The following is a 20,697-nucleotide window of genomic DNA, read 5'->3' on the forward strand; positions in this document are numbered from 1 at the left end:
CCCTCAGCTAAAGCTCCTCCATCCCCACAGGGCTCTCCTGCAGGGCTTGCCCCTTGGTCGCCTCATATAATTATATTTACATGTCTATTATTTAATGTATAGGTATAATAAATGTAGAGGACCTTCCCAGGTCATGTGATCTACCGTTGTGAATGTACGGAGGTTTAAGGTCCTTCCTGGGTCATGTGATGTACCCAGAGTTCACTCGGTTCCGGACCTACAGGTTTGCTGGCCAATGAGCTTAGTCCAGCCCCTTAATATATAAAGGGCTGTGGTCTGTAAATTCTCCCTGTTGTTCCTGCACTCTCTTGAGACCTGGACACTAAAGAAGCACAATCAGCATATCTTTAATCTCAGCTCAACTAGGCCAAAGCCTAAAGAACCAGCAGCCACTAAAACCGTGAGTTATAAAGCTCAAACCTACAAATCCTGTTTGACTACTATTTTACTCAAATCTTACAATTAGTAGCACAGTGGCCTGTTTAAAGCTCATTACTATCAGTGCCAGCAAAGCCTGTGAGGAACCTGCATCCCGGTTACCTCGAGAGAAACTGTATTATTGTAAAGACTGTTGCATAAAAGTTCAAGTAAAAGTTTCCAGTTATCTCATAAATTTTGCTGTGGACATTCCGTTTATTATCCCTGCCATTTGTGGGCCGGTTGGCGGCAGGATCTTCAATACTAAGCAAACCCCACCCTGGCGTCACGAAAAGTAAGGGTTAATACCACCAGACCCTGTTACACCATTGCAACACCCCAGACACCACAACTTCATATTTTCAACCTTCTGAATTCTGGACTGCAAGTGATGCAAATCAGAACAAAAGACCTTAAAGGATCCTATTTCTTGCTTTATCCAGACAATTATTTCATAGCATGATACTGACATCAGCTTAGACCAGTGTTTCCCAACCAGTGTGCCTCCCGCTGTTGCAAAACTACAACTCCCGGCATGACCGGACAGCTGAAATAACCCAATTTCTCTCGAGTTTACAGTGAGTTTCCCGCTAGGAGTTTGTGCTGCGTCGTAAAATTTGCCGCATCTCAAACTTCAAGCAGGAAACTCACTGTACACCTGCCTGTGTGAATGTAACCTGTACATTCACATGGGGGGGGGGGCAAACCTCCACTAAGGGTCCCCATACCATCCAGATTATAATCCTGTCCGAATGAAGCATCATCTTTGTCCCAGCTAAAGCACAGGTAAAGACAAAGTCCAGGAGCTCCATTTTGCAGCATAACGCTTCTCCTCCGCATGTACAGTGGGCATGAAGTGAAATCTGTTCTTGCCTGCAGAGTGGAGCTCCATTCTGCAGCATAGGAGTAGAGGGGTCTATTGCAGAGTGGAGCTCCATTCTGCAGAACAGTAGACTCAGGAAAGGGGAAGGAAGTACTTCCTATGAAGATCGAAGACAGATGTCACTGTGCACGGAGGCTTGGGAAAACAGCCGTAACGAAACCACAGATTGGGGAATGGTAAGTGTAATTTTCTTCAGTATCACCCACACTACAAGCTTGTACCAATAGGTTAGTACAGGTGACACTGAGGACAGATTCCCTTTAAGCTTCCAGTCTATCCTGAAGATGAAATCTGACAGACAAGCTTTTCTTTATATTACTATTTCTTTTTGCTGAACGACACATAATATATTAAGTCGACAAAAACATGGCCACTCCAACAAAACAGAAGGCCTCATAGCTCAGTGGATAGAGCACTGGTCTCGTAAACCAGGGGTTGTGAGTTCAATCCTCACTGAGGCCTCATTTCTTAGTCTAGGATAATCTGAATATCTAACATTTGGGAAAAAATAAAAAAAAGAATTCTTTAAAACTTTGTGGTGTCACGCTACAGGACCTCGTACAGTCCCTTGTATTAAGTCCCCTCAGCTAGAGCTCCTCCATCCCTGCAGGGCTTGCCCCTTGGTCGCCTCATATAATTATATTTACATGTCTATTATTTAATGTATAAGTATAATAAATGTAGAGGACCTTCCCAGGTCATGTGATCTACCGTTGTGAATGTACGGAGGTTTAAGGTCCTTCCTGGGTCATGTGATGTACGCAGAGTTCACTCGGTTCCGGACCTACAGGTTTGCTGGCCAATGAGATTAGTCCAGCCCCTTAATATATAAAGGGCTGTAGTCTGTAAATTCTCCCTCTTGTTCCTGCACTCTCTTGAGACCTGGACACTAAAGAAGCACAATCAGCATATCTTCAATCTCAGCTCAACTAGGCCAAAGCCTAAAGAACCAGCAGCTACTAAAACCGTGAGTTATAAAGCTCAAACCTACAAATCCTGTTTGACTACTATTTTACTCAAATCTTACAATTAGTAGCACAGTGGCCTGCTTAAAGCTCATTACTATCAGTGTCAGCAAAGCCTGTGAGGAACCTGCATCCCGGTTACCTCGAGAGAAACTGTATTATTGTAAAGACTGTTGCATAAAAGTTCAAGTAAAAGTTTCCAGTTATCTCATAAATTTTGCTGTGGACATTCCGTTTATTATCCCTGCCGTTTGTGGGCCGGTTGGCGGCAGGATCTTCAATACTAAGCAAACCCCACCCTGGCGTCACGACAAGTAAGGGTTAATACCACCAGACCCTGTTACACCATTGCAACACCCCAGACACCACAACTTCATATTTTCAACCTTCTGAATTCTGGACTGCAAGTGATGCAAATCAGAACAAAAGACCTTAAAGGATCCTATTTCTTGCTTTATCCAGACAATTATTTCATAGCATGATACTGACATCAGCTTAGACCAGTGTTTCCCAACCAGTGTGCCTCCCGCTGTTGCAAAACTACAACTCCCGGCATGACCGGACAGCTGAAATAACCCAATTTCTCTCGAGTTTACAGTGAGTTTCCCGCTAGGAGTTTGTGCTGCGTCGTAAAATTTGCCGCATCTCAAACTTCAAGCAGGAAACTCACTGTACACCTGCCTGTGTGAATGTAACCTGTACATTCACATGGGGGGGCAAACCTCCACTAAGGGTCCCCATACACTTCCAGATTATAATCCTGTCCGAATGAAGCATCATCTTTGTCCCAGCTAAAGCACAGGTAAAGACAAAGTCCAGGAGCTCCATTTTGCAGCATAACGCTTCTCCTCTGCATGTACAGTGGGCATGAAGTGAAATCTGTTCTTGCCTGCAGAGTGGAGCTCCATTCTGCAGCATAGGAGTAGAGGGGTCTATTGCAGAGTGGAGCTCCATTCTGTAGAATAGTAGACTCAGGAAAGGGGAAGGAATTACTTCCTATGAAGATCGAAGACAGATGTCACTGTGCAGGGAGGCTTGGGAAAACAGCCGTAACGAAACCACAGATTGGGGAATGGTAAGTGTAATTTTCTTCAGTATCACCCACACTACAAGCTTGTACCAATAGGTTAGTACAGGTGACACTGAGGACAGATTCCCTTTAAGCTTCCAGTCTATCCTGAAGATGAAATCTGACAGACAAGCTTTTCTTTATATTACTATTTCTTTTTGCTGAACGACACATAATATATTAAGTCGACAAAAACATGGCCACTCCAACAAAACAGATGGCCTCATAGCTCAGTGGATAGAGCACTGGTGTCGTAAACCAGGGGTCGTGAGTTCAATCCTCATTGAGGCCTCATTTCTTAGTCTAGGATAATCTGAATATCTAACATTCTGGGGAAAAATTAAAAAAGAATTCTTTAAAACTTTGTGGTGTCACGCTACAGGACCTCGTACAGTCCCTTGTATTAAGTCTCCTCAGCTAGAGCTCCTCCATCCCCACAGGGCTCTCCTGCAGGGCTTGCCCCTTGGTCGCCTCATATAATTATATTTACATGTCTATTATTTAATGTATAGGTATAATAAATGTAGAGGACCTTCCCAGGTCATGTGATCTACCGTTGTGAATGTACGGAGGTTTAAGGTCCTTCCTGGGTCATGTGATGTACCCAGAGTTCACTCGGTTCCGGACCTACAGGTTTGCTGGCCAATGAGCTTAGTCCAGCCCCTTAATATATAAAGGGCTGTAGTCTGTAAATTCTCCCTCTTGTTCCTGCACTCTCTTGAGACCTGGACACTAAAGAAGCACAATCAGCATATCTTCAATCTCAGCTCAACTAGGCCAAAGCCTAAAGAACCAGCAGCCACTAAAACCGTGAGTTATAAAGCTCAAACCTACAAATCCTGTTTGACTACTATTTTACTCAAATCTTACAATTAGTAGCACAGTGGCCCGCTTAAAGCTCATTACTCTCAGTGCCAGCAAAGCCTGTGAGGAACCTGCATCCCGGTTACCTCGAGAGAAACTGTATTATTGTAAAGACTGTTGCATAAAAGTTCAAGTAAAAGTTTCCAGTTATCTCATAAATTTTGCTGTGGACATTCCGTTTATTATCCCTGCCGTTTGTGGGCCGGTTGGCGGCAGGATCTTCAATACTAAGCAAACCCCACCCTGGCGTCACGACAAGTAAGGGTTAATACCACCAGACCCTGTTACACCATTGCAACACCCCAGACACCACAACTTCATATTTTCAACCTTCTGAATTCTGGACTGCAAGTGATGCAAATCAGAACAAAAGACCTTAAAGGATCCTATTTCTTGCTTTATCCAGACAATTATTTCATAGCATGATACTGACATCAGCTTAGACCAGTGTTTCCCAACCAGTGTGCCTCCCGCTGTTGCAAAACTACAACTCCCGGCATGACCGGACAGCTGAAATAACCCAATTTCTCTCGAGTTTACAGTGAGTTTCCCGCTAGGAGTTTATGCTGCGTCGTAAAATGTGCCGCATCTCAAACTTCAAGCAGGAAACTCACTGTACACCTGCCTGTGTGAATGTAACCTGTACATTCACATGGGGGGGCAAACCTCCACTAAGGGTCCCCATACCATCCAGATTATAATCCTGTCCGAATGAAGCATCATCTTTGTACCAGCTAAAGCACAGGTAAAGACAAAGTCCAGGAGCTCCATTTTGCAGCATAACGCTTCTCCTCCGCATGTACAGTGGGCATGAAGTGAAATCTGTTCTTGCCTGCAGAGTGGAGCTCCATTCTGCAGCATAGGAGTAGAGGGGTCTATTGCAGAGTGGAGCTCCATTCTGCAAAATAGTAGACTCAGGAAAGGGGAAGGAAGTACTTCCTATGAAGATCGAAGACAGATGTCACTGTGCACGGAGGCTTGGGAAAACAGCCGTAACGAAACCACAGATTGGGGAATGGTAAGTGTAATTTTCTTCAGTATCACCCACACTACAAGCTTGTACCAATAGGTTAGTACAGGTGACACTGAGGACAGATTCCCTTTAAGCTTCCAGTCTATCCTGAAGATGAAATCTGACAGACAAGCTTTTCTTTATATTACTATTTCTTTTTGCTGAACGACACATAATATATTAAGTCGACAAAAACATGGCCACTCCAACAAAACAGATGGCCTCATAGCTCAGTGGATAGAGCACTGGTCTCGTAAACCAGGGGTCGTGAGTTCAATCCTCACTGAGGCCTCATTTCTTAGTCTAGGATAATCTGAATATCAAACATTCTGGGGAAAAATAAAAAAAGAATTCTTTAAAACTTTGTGGTGTCACGCTACAGGACCTCGTACAGTCCCTTTTATTAAGTCCTCTCAGCTAGAGCTCCTCCATCCCCACAGGGCTCTCCTGCAGGGCTTGCCCCTTGGTCGCCTCATATTTACATGTCTATTATTTAATGTATAGGTATAATAAATGTAGAGGACCTTCCCAGGTCATGTGATCTACCGTTGTGAATGTACGGAGGTTTAAGGTCCTTCCTGGGTCATGTGATGTACCCAGAGTTCACTCGGTTCCGAACCTACAGGTTTGCTGGCCAATGAGCTTAGTCCAGCCCCTTAATATATAAAGGGCTGTAGTCTGTAAATTCTCCCTCTTGTTCCTGCACTCTCTTGAGACCTGGACACTAAAGAAGCACAATCAGCATATCTTCAATCTCAGCTCAACTAGGCCAAAGCCTAAAGAACCAGCAGCCACTAAAACCGTGAGTTATAAAGCTCAAACCTACAAATCCTGTTTGACTACTATTTTACTCAAATCTTACAATTAGTAGCACAGTGGCCCGCTTAAAGCTCATTACTATCAGTGCCAGCAAAGCCTGTGAGGAACCTGCATCCCGGTTACCTCGAGAGAAACTGTATTATTGTAAAGACTGTTGCATAAAAGTTCAAGTAAAAGTTTCCAGTTATCTCATAAATTCTGCTGTGGACATTCCGTTTATTATCCCTGCCGTTTGTGGGCCGGTTGGCGGCAGGATCTTCAAAACTAAGCAAACCCCACCCTGGCGTCACGACAAGTAAGGGTTAATACCACCAGACCCTGTTACACCATTGCAACACCCCAGACACCACAACTTCATATTTTCAACCTTCTGAATTCTGGACTGCAAGTGATGCAAATCAGAACAAAAGACCTTAAAGGATCCTATTTCTTGCTTTATCCAGACAATTATTTCATAGCATGATACTGACATCAGCTTAGACCAGTGTTTCCCAACCAGTGTGCCTCCCGCTGTTGCAAAACTACAACTCCCGGCATGACCGGACAGCTGAAATAACCCAATTTCTCTCGAGTTTACAGTGAGTTTCCCGCTAGGAGTTTGTGCTGCGTCGTAAAATGTGCCGCATCTCAAACTTCAAGCAGGAAACTCACTGTACACCTGCCTGTGTGAATGTAACCTGTACATTCACATGGGGGGGCAAACCTCCACTAAGGGTCCCCATACCATCCAGATTATAATCCTGTCCGAATGAAGCATCATCTTTGTCCCAGCTAAAGCACAGGTAAAGACAAAGTCCAGGAGCTCCATTTTGCAGCATAACGCTTCTCCTCCGCATGTACAGTGGGCATGAAGTGAAATCTGTTCTTGCCTGCAGAGTGGAGCTCCATTCTGCAGCATAGGAGTAGAGGGGTCTATTGCAGAGTGGAGCTCCATTCTGCAGAATAGTAGACTCAGGAAAGGGGAAGGAAGTACTTCCTACGAAGATCGAAGACAGATGTCACTGTGCACGGAGGCTTGGAAAAACAGCCGTAACGAAACCACAGATTGGGGAATGGTAAGTGTAATTTTCTTCAGTATCACCCACACTACAAGCTTGTACCAATAAGTTAGTACAGGTGACACTGAGGACAGATTCCCTTTAAGCTTCCAGTCTATCCTGAAGATGAAATCTGACAGACAAGCTTTTCTTTATATTACTATTTCTTTTTGCTGAACGACACATAATATATTAAGTCGACAAAAACATGGCCACTCCAACAAAACAGATGGCCTCATAGCTCAGTGGATATAGCACTGGTCTCGTAAACCAGGGGTCGTGAGTTCAATCCTCATTGAGGCCTCATTTCTTAGTCTAGGATAATCTGAATATCTAACATTCTGGGGAAAAATAAAAAAAGAATTCTTTAAAACTTTGTGGTGTCACGCTACAGGACCTCGTACAGTCCCTTGTATTAAGTCTCCTCAGCTAGAGCTCCTCCATCCCCACAGGGCTCTCCTGCAGGGCTTGCCCCTTGGTCGCCTCATATAATTATATTTACATGTCTATTATTTAATGTATAGGTATAATAAATGTAGAGGACCTTCCCAGGTCATGTGATCTACCGTTGTGAATGTACGGAGGTTTAAGGTCCTTCCTGGGTCATGTGATGTACCCAGAGTTCACTCGGTTCCGGACCTACAGGTTTGCTGGCCAATGAGCTTAGTCCAGCCCCTTAATATATAAAGGGCTGTAGTCTGTAAATTCTCCCTCTTGTTCCTGCACTCTCTTGAGACCTGGACACTAAAGAAGCACAATCAGCATATCTTCAATCTCAGCTCAACTAGGCCAAAGCCTAAAGAACCAGCAGCCACTAAAATTGTGAGTTATAAAGCTCAAACCTACAAATCCTGTTTGACTACTATTTTACTCAAATCTTACAATTAGTAGCACAGTGGCCCGCTTAAAGCTCATTACTCTCAGTGCCAGCAAAGCCTGTGAGGAACCTGCATCCCGGTTACCTCGAGAGAAACTGTATTATTGTAAAGACTGTTGCATAAAAGTTCAAGTAAAAGTTTCCAGTTATCTCATAAATTCTGCTGTGGACATTCCGTTTATTATCCCTGCCGTTTGTGGGCCGGTTGGCGGCAGGATCTTCAATACTAAGCAAACCCCACCCTGGCGTCACGACAAGTAAGGGTTAATACCACCAGACCCTGTTACACCATTGCAACACCCCAGACACCACAACTTCATATTTTCAACCTTCTGAATTCTGGACTGCAAGTGATGCAAATCAGAACAAAAGACCTTAAAGGATCCTATTTCTTGCTTTATCCAGACAATTATTTCATAGCATGATACTGACATCAGCTTAGACCAGTGTTTCCCAACCAGTGTGCCTCCCGCTGTTGCAAAACTACAACTCCCGGGCATGACCGGACAGCTGAAATAACCCAATTTCTCTCGAGTTTACAGTGAGTTGCCCGCTAGGAGTTTGTGCTGCGTCGTAAAATTTGCCGCATCTCAAACTTCAAGCAGGAAACTCACTGTACACCTGCCTGTGTGAATGTAACCTGTACATTCACATAGGGGGGCAAACCTCCACTAAGGGTCCCCATACCATCCAGATTATAATCCTGTCCGAATGAAGCATCATCTTTGTACCAGCTAAAGCACAGGTAAAGACAAAGTCCAGGAGCTCCATTTTGCAGCATAACGCTTCTCCTCCGCATGTACAGTGGGCATGAAGTGAAATCTGTTCTTGCCTGCAGAGTGGAGCTCCATTCTGCAGCATAGGAGTAGAGGGGTCTATTGCAGAGTGGAGCTCCATTCTGCAAAATAGTAGACTCAGGAAAGGGGAAGGAAGTACTTCCTATGAAGATCGAAGACAGATGTCACTGTGCACGGAGGCTTGGGAAAACAGCCGTAACGAAACCACAGATTGGGGAATGGTAAGTGTAATTTTCTTCAGTATCACCCACACTACAAGCTTGTACCAATAGGTTAGTACAGGTGACACTGAGGACAGATTCCCTTTAAGCTTCCAGTCTATCCTGAAGATGAAATCTGACAGACAAGCTTTTCTTTATATTACTATTTCTTTTTGCTGAACGACACATAATATATTAAGTCGACAAAAACATGGCCACTCCAACAAAACAGATGGCCTCATAGCTCAGTGGATAGAGCACTGGTCTCGTAAACCAGGGGTCGTGAGTTCAATCCTCACTGAGGCCTCATTTCTTAGTCTAGGATAATCTGAATATCAAACATTCTGGGGAAAAATAAAAAAAGAATTCTTTAAAACTTTGTGGTGTCACGCTACAGGACCTCGTACAGTCCCTTGTATTAAGTCCTCTCAGCCAGAGCTCCTCCATCCCCACAGGGCTCTCCTGCAGGGCTTGCCCCTTGGTCGCCTCATATAATTATATTTACATGTCTATTATTTAATGTATAGGTATAATAAATGTAGAGGACCTTCCCAGGTCATGTGATCTACCGTTGTGAATGTACGGAGGTTTAAGGTCCTTCCTGGGTCATGTGATGTACCCAGAGTTCACTCGGTTCCGGACCTACAGGTTTGCTGGCCAATGAGCTTAGTCCAGCCCCTTAATATATAAAGGGCTGTAGTCTGTAAATTCTCCCTCTTGTTCCTGCACTCTCTTGAGACCTGGACACTAAAGAAGCACAATCAGCATATCTTCAATCTCAGCTCAACTAGGCCAAAGCCTAAAGAACCAGCAGCCACTAAAACCGTGAGTTATAAAGTTCAAACCTACAAATCCTGTTTGACTACTATTTTACTCAAATCTTACAATTAGTAGCACAGTTGCCTGCTTAAAGCTCATTACTATCAGTGCCAGCAAAGCCTGTGAGGAACCTGCATCCCGGTTACCTCGAGAGAAACTGTATTATTGTAAACACTGTTGCATAAAAGTTCAAGTAACAGTTTCCAGTTATCTCATAAATTCTGCTGTGGACATTCCGTTTATTATCCCTGCCGTTTGTGGGCCGGTTGGCGGCAGGATCTTCAATACTAAGCAAACCCCACCCTGGCGTCACGACAAGTAAGGGTTAATACCACCATTTCCTGTTACACCATTGCAACACCCCAGACTCCACAACTTCATATTTTCAACCTTCTGAATTCTGGACTGCAAGTGATGCAAATCAGAACAAAAGACCTTAAAGGATCCTATTTCTTGCTTTATCCAGACAATTATTTCATAGCATGATACTGACATCAGCTTAGACCAGTGTTTCCCAACCAGTGTGCCTCCCGCTGTTGCAAAACTACAACTCCCGGCATGACCGGACAGCTGAAATAACCCAATTTCTCTCGAGTTTACAGTGAGTTTCCCGCTATGAGTTTGTGCTGCGTCGTAAAATTTGCCGAATCTCAAACTTCAAGCAGGAAACTCACTGTACACCTGCCTGTGTGAATGTAACCTGTAAATTCACATGGGGGGGCAAACCTCCACTAAGGGTCCCCATACCATCCAGATTATAATCCTGTCCGAATGAAGCATCATCTTTGTACCAGCTAAAGCACAGGTAAAGACAAAGTCCAGGAGCTCCATTGTGCAGCATAACGCTTCTCTTCCGCATGTACAGTGGGCATGAAGTGAAATCTGTTCTTGCCTGCAGAGTGGAGCTCCATTCTGCAGCATAGGAGTAGAGGGGTCTATTGCAGAGTGGAGCTCCATTCTGCAAAATAGTAGACTCAGGAAAGGGGAAGGAAGTACTTCCTATGAAGATCGAAGACAGATGTCACTGTGCACGGAGGCTTAGGAAAACAGCCGTAACAAAACCACAGATTGGGGAATGGTAAGTGTAATTTTCTTCAGTATCACCCACACTACAAGCTTGTACCAATAGGTTAGTACAGGTGACACTGAGGACAGATTCCCTTTAAGCTTCCAGTCTATCCTGAAGATGAAATCTGACAGACAAGCTTTTCTTTATATTACTATTTCTTTTTGCTGAACGACACATAATATATTAAGTCGACAAAAACATGGCCACTCCAACAAAACAGATGGCCTCATAGCTCAGTGGATAGAGCACTGGTCTCGTAAACCAGGGGTCGTGAGTTCAATCCTCACTGAGGCCTCATTTCTTAGTCTAGGATAATCTGAATATCTAACATTCTGGGGAAAAATAAAAATAGAATTCTTTAAAACTTTGTGGTGTCACGCTACAGGACCTCGTACAGTCCCTTGTATTAAGTCCCCTCAGCTAGAGCTCCTCCATCCCCACAGGGCTCTCCTGCAGGGCTTGCCCCTTGGTCGCCTCATATAATTATATTTACATGTCTATTATTTAATGTATAGGTATAATAAATGTAGAGGACCTTCCCAGGTCATGTGATCTACCGTTGTGAATGTACGGAGGTTTAAGGTCCTTCCTGGGTCATGTGATGTACCCAGAGTTCACTCGGTTCCGGACCTACAGGTTTGCTGGCCAATGAGCTTAGTCCAGCCCCTTAATATATAAAGGGCTGTAGTCTGTAAATTCTCCCTCTTGTTCCTGCACTCTCTTGAGACCTGGACACTAAAGAAGCACAATCAGCATATCTTCAATCTCAGCTCAACTAGGCCAAAGCCTAAAGAACCAGCAGCCACTAAAACCGTGAGTTATAAAGCTCAAACCTACAAATCCTGTTTGACTACTATTTTACTCAAATCTTACAATTAGTAGCACAGTGGCCCGCTGAAAGCTCATTACTATCAGTGCCAGCAAAGCCTGTGAGGAACCTGCATCCCGGTTACCTCGAGAGAAACTGTATTATTGTAAAGACTGTTGCATAAAAGTTCAAGTAAAAGTTTCCAGTTATCTCATAAATTCTGCTGTGGACATTCCGTTTATTATCCCTGCCGTTTGTGGGCCGGTTGGCGGCAGGATCTTCAATACTAAGCAAACCCCACCCTGGCGTCACGACAAGTAAGGGTTAATACCACCAGACCCTGTTACACCATTGCAACACCCCAGACACCACAACTTAATATTTTCAACCTTCTGAATTCTGGACTGCAAGTGATGCAAATCAGAACAAAAGACCTTAAAGGATCCTATTTCTTGCTTTATCCAGACAATTATTTCATAGCATGATACTGACATCAGCTTAGACCAGTGTTTCCCAACCAGTGTGCCTCCCGCTGTTGCAAAACTACAACTCCCGGGCATGACCGGACAGCTGAAATAACCCAATTTCTCTCGAGTTTACAGTGAGTTGCCCGCTAGGAGTTTGTGCTGCGTCGTAAAATTTGCCGCATCTCAAACTTCAAGCAGGAAACTCACTGTACACCTGCCTGTGTGAATGTAACCTGTACATTCACATAGGGGGGCAAACCTCCACTAAGAGTCCCCATACCATCCAGATTATAATCCTGTCCGAATGAAGCATCATCTTTGTACCAGCTAAAGCACAGGTAAAGACAAAGTCCAGGAGCTCCATTTTGCAGAATAACGCTTCTCCTTTGCATGTACAGTGGGCATGAAGTGAAATCTGTTCTTGCCTGCAGAGTGGAGCTCCATTCTGCAGCATAGGAGTAGAGGGGTCTATTGCAGAGTGGAGCTCCATTCTGCAAAATGGTAGACTCAGGAAAGGGGAAGGAAGTACTTCCTATGAAGATCGAAGACAGATGTCACTGTGCACGGAGGCTTGGGAAAACAGCCGTAACAAAACCACAGATTGGGGAATGGTAAGTGTAATTTTCTTCAGTATCACCCACACTACAAGCTTGTACCAATAGGTTAGTACAGGTGACACTGAGGACAGATTCCCTTTAAGCTTCCAGTCTATCCTGAAGATGAAATCTGACAGACAAGCTTTTCTTTATATTACTATTTCTTTTTGCTGAACGACACATAATATATTAAGTCGACAAAAACATGGCCACTCCAACAAAACAGATGGCCTCATAGCTCAGTGGATAGAGCACTGGTCTCGTAAACCAGGGGTTGTGAGTTCAATCCTCACTGAGGCCTCATTTCTTAGTCTAGGATAATCTGAATATCTAACATTCTGGGGAAAAATAAAAAAAGAATTCTTTAAAACTTTGTGGTGTCACGCTACAGGACCTCGTACAGTCCCTTGTATTAAGTCCCCTCAGCTAGAGCTCCTCCATCCCCACAGGGCTCTCCTGCAGGGCTTGCCCCTTGGTCGCCTCATATAATTATATTTACATGTCTATTATTTAATGTATAGGTATAATAAATGTAGAGGACCTTCCCAGGTCATGTGATCTACCGTTGTGAATGTACGGAGGTTTAAGGTCCTTCCTGGGTCATGTGATGTACCCAGAGTTCACTCGGTTCCGGACCTACAGGTTTGCTGGCCAATGAGCTTAGTCCAGCCCCTTAATATATAAAGGGCTGTAGTCTGTAAATTCTCCCTCTTGTTCCTGCACTCTCTTGAGACCTGGACACTAAAGAAGCACAATCAGCATATCTTCAATCTCAGCTCAACTAGGCCAAAGCCTAAAGAACCAGCAGCCACTAAAACCGTGAGTTATAAAGCTCAAACCTACAAATCCTGTTTGACTACTATTTTACTCAAATCTTACAATTAGTAGCACAGTGGCCTGCTTAAAGCTCTTTACTATCAGTGTCAGCAAAGCCTGTGAGGAACCTGCATCCCGGTTACCTCGAGAGAAACTGTATTATTGTAAAGACTGTTGCATAAAAGTTCAAGTAAAAGTTTCCAGTTATCTCATAAATTTTGCTGTGGACATTCCGTTTATTATCCCTGCCGTTTGTGGGCCGGTTGGCGGCAGGATCTTCAATACTAAGCAAACCCCACCCTGGCGTCACGACAAGTAAGGGTTAATACCACCAGACCCTGTTACACCATTGCAACACCCCAGACACCACAACTTCATATTTTCAACCTTCTGAATTCTGGACTGCAAGTGATGCAAATCAGAACAAAAGACCTTAAAGGATCCTATTTCTTGCTTTATCCAGACAATTATTTCATAGCATGATACTGACATCAGCTTAGACCAGTGTTTCCCAACCAGTGTGCCTCCCGCTGTTGCAAAACTACAACTCCCGGCATGACCGGACAGCTGAAATAACCCAATTTCTCTCGAGTTTACAGTGAGTTTCCCGCTAGGAGTTTGTGCTGCGTCGTAAAATTTGCCGCATCTCAAACTTCAAGCAGGAAACTCACTGTACACCTGCCTGTGTGAATGTAACCTGTACATTCACATGGGGGGGCAAATCTCCACTAAGGGTCCCCATACACTTCCAGATTATAATCCTGTCCGAATGAAGCATCATCTTTGTCCCAGCTAAAGCACAGGTAAAGACAAAGTCCAGGAGCTCCATTTTGCAGCATAACGCTTCTCCTCTGCATGTACAGTGGGCATGAAGTGAAATCTGTTCTTGCCTGCAGAGTGGAGCTCCATTCTGCAGCATAGGAGTAGAGGGGTCTATTGCAGAGTGGAGCTCCATTCTGTAGAATAGTAGACTCAGGAAAGGGGAAGGAATTACTTCCTATGAAGATCGAAGACAGATGTCACTGTGCAGGGAGGCTTGGGAAAACAGCCGTAACGAAACCACAGATTGGGGAATGGTAAGTGTAATTTTCTTCAGTATCACCCACACTACAAGCTTGTACCAATAGGTTAGTACAGGTGACACTGAGGACAGATTCCCTTTAAGCTTCCAGTCTATCCTGAAGATGAAATCTGACAGACAAGCTTTTCTTTATATTACTATTTCTTTTTGCTGAACGACACATACTATATTAAGTCGACAAAAACATGGCCACTCCAACAAAACAGATGGCGTCATAGCTCAGTGGATAGAGCACTGGTCTCGTAAACCAGGGGTCGTGATTTCAATCCTCACTGAGGCCTCATTTCTTAGTCTAGGATAATCTGAATATCTAACATTCTGGGGAAAAATAAAAAAAAAATTCTTTAAAACTTTGTGGTGTCACGCTACAGGACCTCGTACAGTCCCTTGTATTAAGTCCCCTCAGCTAAAGCTCCTCCATCCCCACAGGGCTCTCCTGCAGGGCTTGCCCCTTGGTCGCCTCATATAATTATATTTACATGTCTATTATTTAATGTATAGGTATAATAAATGTAGAGGACCTTCCCAGGTCATGTGATCTACCGTTGTGAATGTACGGAGGTTTAAGGTCCTTCCTGGGTCATGTGATGTACCCAGAGTTCACTCGGTTCCGGACCTACAGGTTTGCTGGCCAATGAGCTTAGTCCAGCCCCTTAATATATAAAGGGCTGTGGTCTGTAAATTCTCCCTGTTGTTCCTGCACTCTCTTGAGACCTGGACACTAAAGAAGCACAATCAGCATATCTTTAATCTCAGCTCAACTAGGCCAAAGCCTAAAGAACCAGCAGCCACTAAAACCGTGAGTTATAAAGCTCAAACCTACAAATCCTGTTTGACTACTATTTTACTCAAATCTTACAATTAGTAGCACAGTGGCCTGTTTAAAGCTCATTACTATCAGTGCCAGCAAAGCCTGTGAGGAACCTGCATCCCGGTTACCTCGAGAGAAACTGTATTATTGTAAAGACTGTTGCATAAAAGTTCAAGTAAAAGTTTCCAGTTATCTCATAAATTTTGCTGTGGACATTCCGTTTATTATCCCTGCCATTTGTGGGCCGGTTGGCGGCAGGATCTTCAATACTAAGCAAACCCCACCCTGGCGTCACGAAAAGTAAGGGTTAATACCACCAGACCCTGTTACACCATTGCAACACCCCAGACACCACAACTTCATATTTTCAACCTTCTGAATTCTGGACTGCAAGTGATGCAAATCAGAACAAAAGACCTTAAAGGATCCTATTTCTTGCTTTATCCAGACAATTATTTCATAGCATGATACTGACATCAGCTTAGACCAGTGTTTCCCAACCAGTGTGCCTCCCGCTGTTGCAAAACTACAACTCCCGGCATGACCGGACAGCTGAAATAACCCAATTTCTCTCGAGTTTACAGTGAGTTTCCCGCTAGGAGTTTGTGCTGCGTCGTAAAATTTGCCGCATCTCAAACTTCAAGCAGGAAACTCACTGTACACCTGCCTGTGTGAATGTAACCTGTACATTCACATGGGGGGGGGGCAAACCTCCACTAAGGGTCCCCATACCATCCAGATTATAATCCTGTCCGAATGAAGCATCATCTTTGTCCCAGCTAAAGCACAGGTAAAGACAAAGTCCAGGAGCTCCATTTTGCAGCATAACGCTTCTCCTCCGCATGTACAGTGGGCATGAAGTGAAATCTGTTCTTGCCTGCAGAGTGGAGCTCCATTCTGCAGCATAGGAGTAGAGGGGTCTATTGCAGAGTGGAGCTCCATTCTGCAGAACAGTAGACTCAGGAAAGGGGAAGGAAGTACTTCCTATGAAGATCGAAGACAGATGTCACTGTGCACGGAGGCTTGGGAAAACAGCCGTAACGAAACCACAGATTGGGGAATGGTAAGTGTAATTTTCTTCAGTATCACCCACACTACAAGCTTGTACCAATAGGTTAGTACAGGTGACACTGAGGACAGATTCCCTTTAAGCTTCCAGTCTATCCTGAAGATGAAATCTGACAGACAAGCTTTTCTTTATATTACTATTTCTTTTTGCTGAACGACACATAATATATTAAGTCGACAAAAACATGGCCACTCCAACAAAACAGAAGGCCTCATAGCTCAGTGGATAGAGCACTGGTCTCGTAAACCAGGGGTTGTGAGTTCAATCCTCACTGAGGCCTCATTTCTTAGTCTAGGATAATCTGAATATCTAACATTTGGGAAAAAATAAAAAAAAGAATTCTTTAAAACTTTGTGGTGTCACGCTACAGGACCTCGTACAGTCCCTTGTATTAAGTCCCCTCAGCTAGAGCTCCTCCATCCCTGCAGGGCTTGCCCCTTGGTCGCCTCATATAATTATATTTACATGTCTATTATTTAATGTATAAGTATAATAAATGTAGAGGACCTTCCCAGGTCATGTGATCTACCGTTGTGAATGTACGGAGGTTTAAGGTCCTTCCTGGGTCATGTGATGTACGCAGAGTTCACTCGGTTCCGGACCTACAGGTTTGCTGGCCAATGAGATTAGTCCAGCCCCTTAATATATAAAGGGCTGTAGTCTGTAAATTCTCCCTCTTGTTCCTGCACTCTCTTGAGACCTGGACACTAAAGAAGCACAATCAGCATATCTTCAATCTCAGCTCAACTAGGCCAAAGCCTAAAGAACCAGCAGCTACTAAAACCGTGAGTTATAAAGCTCAAACCTACAAATCCTGTTTGACTACTATTTTACTCAAATCTTACAATTAGTAGCACAGTGGCCTGCTTAAAGCTCATTACTATCAGTGTCAGCAAAGCCTGTGAGGAACCTGCATCCCGGTTACCTCGAGAGAAACTGTATTATTGTAAAGACTGTTGCATAAAAGTTCAAGTAAAAGTTTCCAGTTATCTCATAAATTTTGCTGTGGACATTCCGTTTATTATCCCTGCCGTTTGTGGGCCGGTTGGCGGCAGGATCTTCAATACTAAGCAAACCCCACCCTGGCGTCACGACAAGTAAGGGTTAATACCACCAGACCCTGTTACACCATTGCAACACCCCAGACACCACAACTTCATATTTTCAACCTTCTGAATTCTGGACTGCAAGTGATGCAAATCAGAACAAAAGACCTTAAAGGATCCTATTTCTTGCTTTATCCAGACAATTATTTCATAGCATGATACTGACATCAGCTTAGACCAGTGTTTCCCAACCAGTGTGCCTCCCGCTGTTGCAAAACTACAACTCCCGGCATGACCGGACAGCTGAAATAACCCAATTTCTCTCGAGTTTACAGTGAGTTTCCCGCTAGGAGTTTGTGCTGCGTCGTAAAATTTGCCGCATCTCAAACTTCAAGCAGGAAACTCACTGTACACCTGCCTGTGTGAATGTAACCTGTACATTCACATGGGGGGGCAAACCTCCACTAAGGGTCCCCATACACTTCCAGATTATAATCCTGTCCGAATGAAGCATCATCTTTGTCCCAGCTAAAGCACAGGTAAAGACAAAGTCCAGGAGCTCCATTTTGCAGCATAACGCTTCTCCTCTGCATGTACAGTGGGCATGAAGTGAAATCTGTTCTTGCCTGCAGAGTGGAGCTCCATTCTGCAGCATAGGAGTAGAGGGGTCTATTGCAGAGTGGAGCTCCATTCTGTAGAATAGTAGACTCAGGAAAGGGGAAGGAATTACTTCCTATGAAGATCGAAGACAGATGTCACTGTGCAGGGAGGCTTGGGAAAACAGCCGTAACGAAACCACAGATTGGGGAATGGTAAGTGTAATTTTCTTCAGTATCACCCACACTACAAGCTTGTACCAATAGGTTAGTACAGGTGACACTGAGGACAGATTCCCTTTAAGCTTCCAGTCTATCCTGAAGATGAAATCTGACAGACAAGCTTTTCTTTATATTACTATTTCTTTTTGCTGAACGACACATAATATATTAAGTCGACAAAAACATGGCCACTCCAACAAAACAGATGGCCTCATAGCTCAGTGGATAGAGCACTGGTGTCGTAAACCAGGGGTCGTGAGTTCAATCCTCATTGAGGCCTCATTTCTTAGTCTAGGATAATCTGAATATCTAACATTCTGGGGAAAAATTAAAAAAGAATTCTTTAAAACTTTGTGGTGTCACGCTACAGGACCTCGTACAGTCCCTTGTATTAAGTCTCCTCAGCTAGAGCTCCTCCATCCCCACAGGGCTCTCCTGCAGGGCTTGCCCCTTGGTCGCCTCATATAATTATATTTACATGTCTATTATTTAATGTATAGGTATAATAAATGTAGAGGACCTTCCCAGGTCATGTGATCTACCGTTGTGAATGTACGGAGGTTTAAGGTCCTTCCTGGGTCATGTGATGTACCCAGAGTTCACTCGGTTCCGGACCTACAGGTTTGCTGGCCAATGAGCTTAGTCCAGCCCCTTAATATATAAAGGGCTGTAGTCTGTAAATTCTCCCTCTTGTTCCTGCACTCTCTTGAGACCTGGACACTAAAGAAGCACAATCAGCATATCTTCAATCTCAGCTCAACTAGGCCAAAGCCTAAAGAACCAGCAGCCACTAAAACCGTGAGTTATAAAGCTCAAACCTACAAATCCTGTTTGACTACTATTTTACTCAAATCTTACAATTAGTAGCACAGTGGCCCGCTTAAAGCTCATTACTCTCAGTGCCAGCAAAGCCTGTGAGGAACCTGCATCCCGGTTACCTCGAGAGAAACTGTATTATTGTAAAGACTGTTGCATAAAAGTTCAAGTAAAAGTTTCCAGTTATCTCATAAATTTTGCTGTGGACATTCCGTTTATTATCCCTGCCGTTTGTGGGCCGGTTGGCGGCAGGATCTTCAATACTAAGCAAACCCACCCTGGCGTCACGACAAGTAAGGGTTAATACCACCAGACCCTGTTACACCATTGCAACACCCCAGACACCACAACTTCATATTTTCAACCTTCTGAATTCTGGACTGCAAGTGATGCAAATCAGAACAAAAGACCTTAAAGGATCCTATTTCTTGCTTTATCCAGACAATTATTTCATAGCATGATACTGACATCAGCTTAGACCAGTGTTTCCCAACCAGTGTGCCTCCCGCTGTTGCAAAACTACAACTCCCGGCATGACCGGACAGCTGAAATAACCCAATTTCTCTCGAGTTTACAGTGAGTTTCCCGCTAGGAGTTTATGCTGCGTCGTAAAATGTGCCGCATCTCAAACTTCAAGCAGGAAACTCACTGTACACCTGCCTGTGTGAATGTAACCTGTACATTCACATGGGGGGGCAAACCTCCACTAAGGGTCCCCATACCATCCAGATTATAATCCTGTCCGAATGAAGCATCATCTTTGTACCAGCTAAAGCACAGGTAAAGACAAAGTCCAGGAGCTCCATTTTGCAGCATAACGCTTCTCCTCCGCATGTACAGTGGGCATGAAGTGAAATCTGTTCTTGCCTGCAGAGTGGAGCTCCATTCTGCAGCATAGGAGTAGAGGGGTCTATTGCAGAGTGGAGCTCCATTCTGCAAAATAGTAGACTCAGGAAAGGGGAAGGAAGTACTTCCTATGAAGATCGAAGACAGATGTCACTGTGCACGGAGGCTTGGGAAAACAGCCGTAACGAAACCACAGATTGGGGAATGGTAAGTGTAATTTTCTTCAGTATCACCCACACTACAAGCTTGTACCAATAGGTTAGTACAGGTGACACTGAGGACAGATTCCCTTTAAGCTTCCAGTCTATCCTGAAGATGAAATCTGACAGACAAGCTTTTCTTTATATTACTATTTCTTTTTGCTGAACGACACATAATATATTAAGTCGACAAAAACATGGCCACTCCAACAAAACAGATGGCCTCATAGCTCAGTGGATAGAGCACTGGTCTCGTAAACCAGGGGTCGTGAGTTCAATCCTCACTGAGGCCTCATTTCTTAGTCTAGGATAATCTGAATATCAAACATTCTGGGGAAAAATAAAAAAAGAATTCTTTAAAACTTTGTGGTGTCACGCTACAGGACCTCGTACAGTCCCTTTTATTAAGTCCTCTCAGCTAGAGCTCCTCCATCCCCACAGGGCTCTCCTGCAGGGCTTGCCCCTTGGTCGCCTCATATTTACATGTCTATTATT

General features: G+C 44.1%; 11 non-coding genes across 11 annotated transcripts; all 11 read left to right on the forward strand.

Annotated features, from left to right (window-relative positions):
* The first annotated feature begins 1,689 nt into the window (after window positions 1-1,689).
* Window positions 1,690-1,762, forward strand: TRNAT-CGU (transfer RNA threonine (anticodon CGU)). The gene has a single exon. It is a non-coding gene; the product is annotated as a tRNA-Thr (tRNA).
* Window positions 1,763-3,553: 1,791 nt separating this feature from the next.
* TRNAT-CGU (transfer RNA threonine (anticodon CGU)) lies at window positions 3,554-3,626 on the forward strand. Its single transcript has one exon. It is a non-coding gene; the product is annotated as a tRNA-Thr (tRNA).
* Window positions 3,627-5,429: 1,803 nt separating this feature from the next.
* On the forward strand, window positions 5,430-5,502 carry TRNAT-CGU (transfer RNA threonine (anticodon CGU)). The gene has a single exon. It is a non-coding gene; the product is annotated as a tRNA-Thr (tRNA).
* Window positions 5,503-7,297: 1,795 nt separating this feature from the next.
* Window positions 7,298-7,370, forward strand: TRNAT-CGU (transfer RNA threonine (anticodon CGU)). The gene has a single exon. It is a non-coding gene; the product is annotated as a tRNA-Thr (tRNA).
* Window positions 7,371-9,174: 1,804 nt separating this feature from the next.
* Window positions 9,175-9,247, forward strand: TRNAT-CGU (transfer RNA threonine (anticodon CGU)). Its single transcript has one exon. It is a non-coding gene; the product is annotated as a tRNA-Thr (tRNA).
* A 1,803-nt stretch (window positions 9,248-11,050) lies between these two features.
* On the forward strand, window positions 11,051-11,123 carry TRNAT-CGU (transfer RNA threonine (anticodon CGU)). The gene has a single exon. It is a non-coding gene; the product is annotated as a tRNA-Thr (tRNA).
* Window positions 11,124-12,927: 1,804 nt separating this feature from the next.
* TRNAT-CGU (transfer RNA threonine (anticodon CGU)) lies at window positions 12,928-13,000 on the forward strand. The gene has a single exon. It is a non-coding gene; the product is annotated as a tRNA-Thr (tRNA).
* A 1,804-nt stretch (window positions 13,001-14,804) lies between these two features.
* TRNAT-CGU (transfer RNA threonine (anticodon CGU)) lies at window positions 14,805-14,877 on the forward strand. Its single transcript has one exon. It is a non-coding gene; the product is annotated as a tRNA-Thr (tRNA).
* A 1,806-nt stretch (window positions 14,878-16,683) lies between these two features.
* On the forward strand, window positions 16,684-16,756 carry TRNAT-CGU (transfer RNA threonine (anticodon CGU)). Its single transcript has one exon. It is a non-coding gene; the product is annotated as a tRNA-Thr (tRNA).
* A 1,791-nt stretch (window positions 16,757-18,547) lies between these two features.
* TRNAT-CGU (transfer RNA threonine (anticodon CGU)) lies at window positions 18,548-18,620 on the forward strand. Its single transcript has one exon. It is a non-coding gene; the product is annotated as a tRNA-Thr (tRNA).
* Window positions 18,621-20,422: 1,802 nt separating this feature from the next.
* TRNAT-CGU (transfer RNA threonine (anticodon CGU)) lies at window positions 20,423-20,495 on the forward strand. The gene has a single exon. It is a non-coding gene; the product is annotated as a tRNA-Thr (tRNA).
* Window positions 20,496-20,697: the final 202 nt, after the last annotated feature.

The sequence above is a fragment of the Hyla sarda genome, chromosome 1, assembly GCF_029499605.1.
Source record: "Hyla sarda isolate aHylSar1 chromosome 1, aHylSar1.hap1, whole genome shotgun sequence".
Lineage (NCBI taxonomy): Eukaryota > Metazoa > Chordata > Amphibia > Anura > Hylidae > Hyla > Hyla sarda.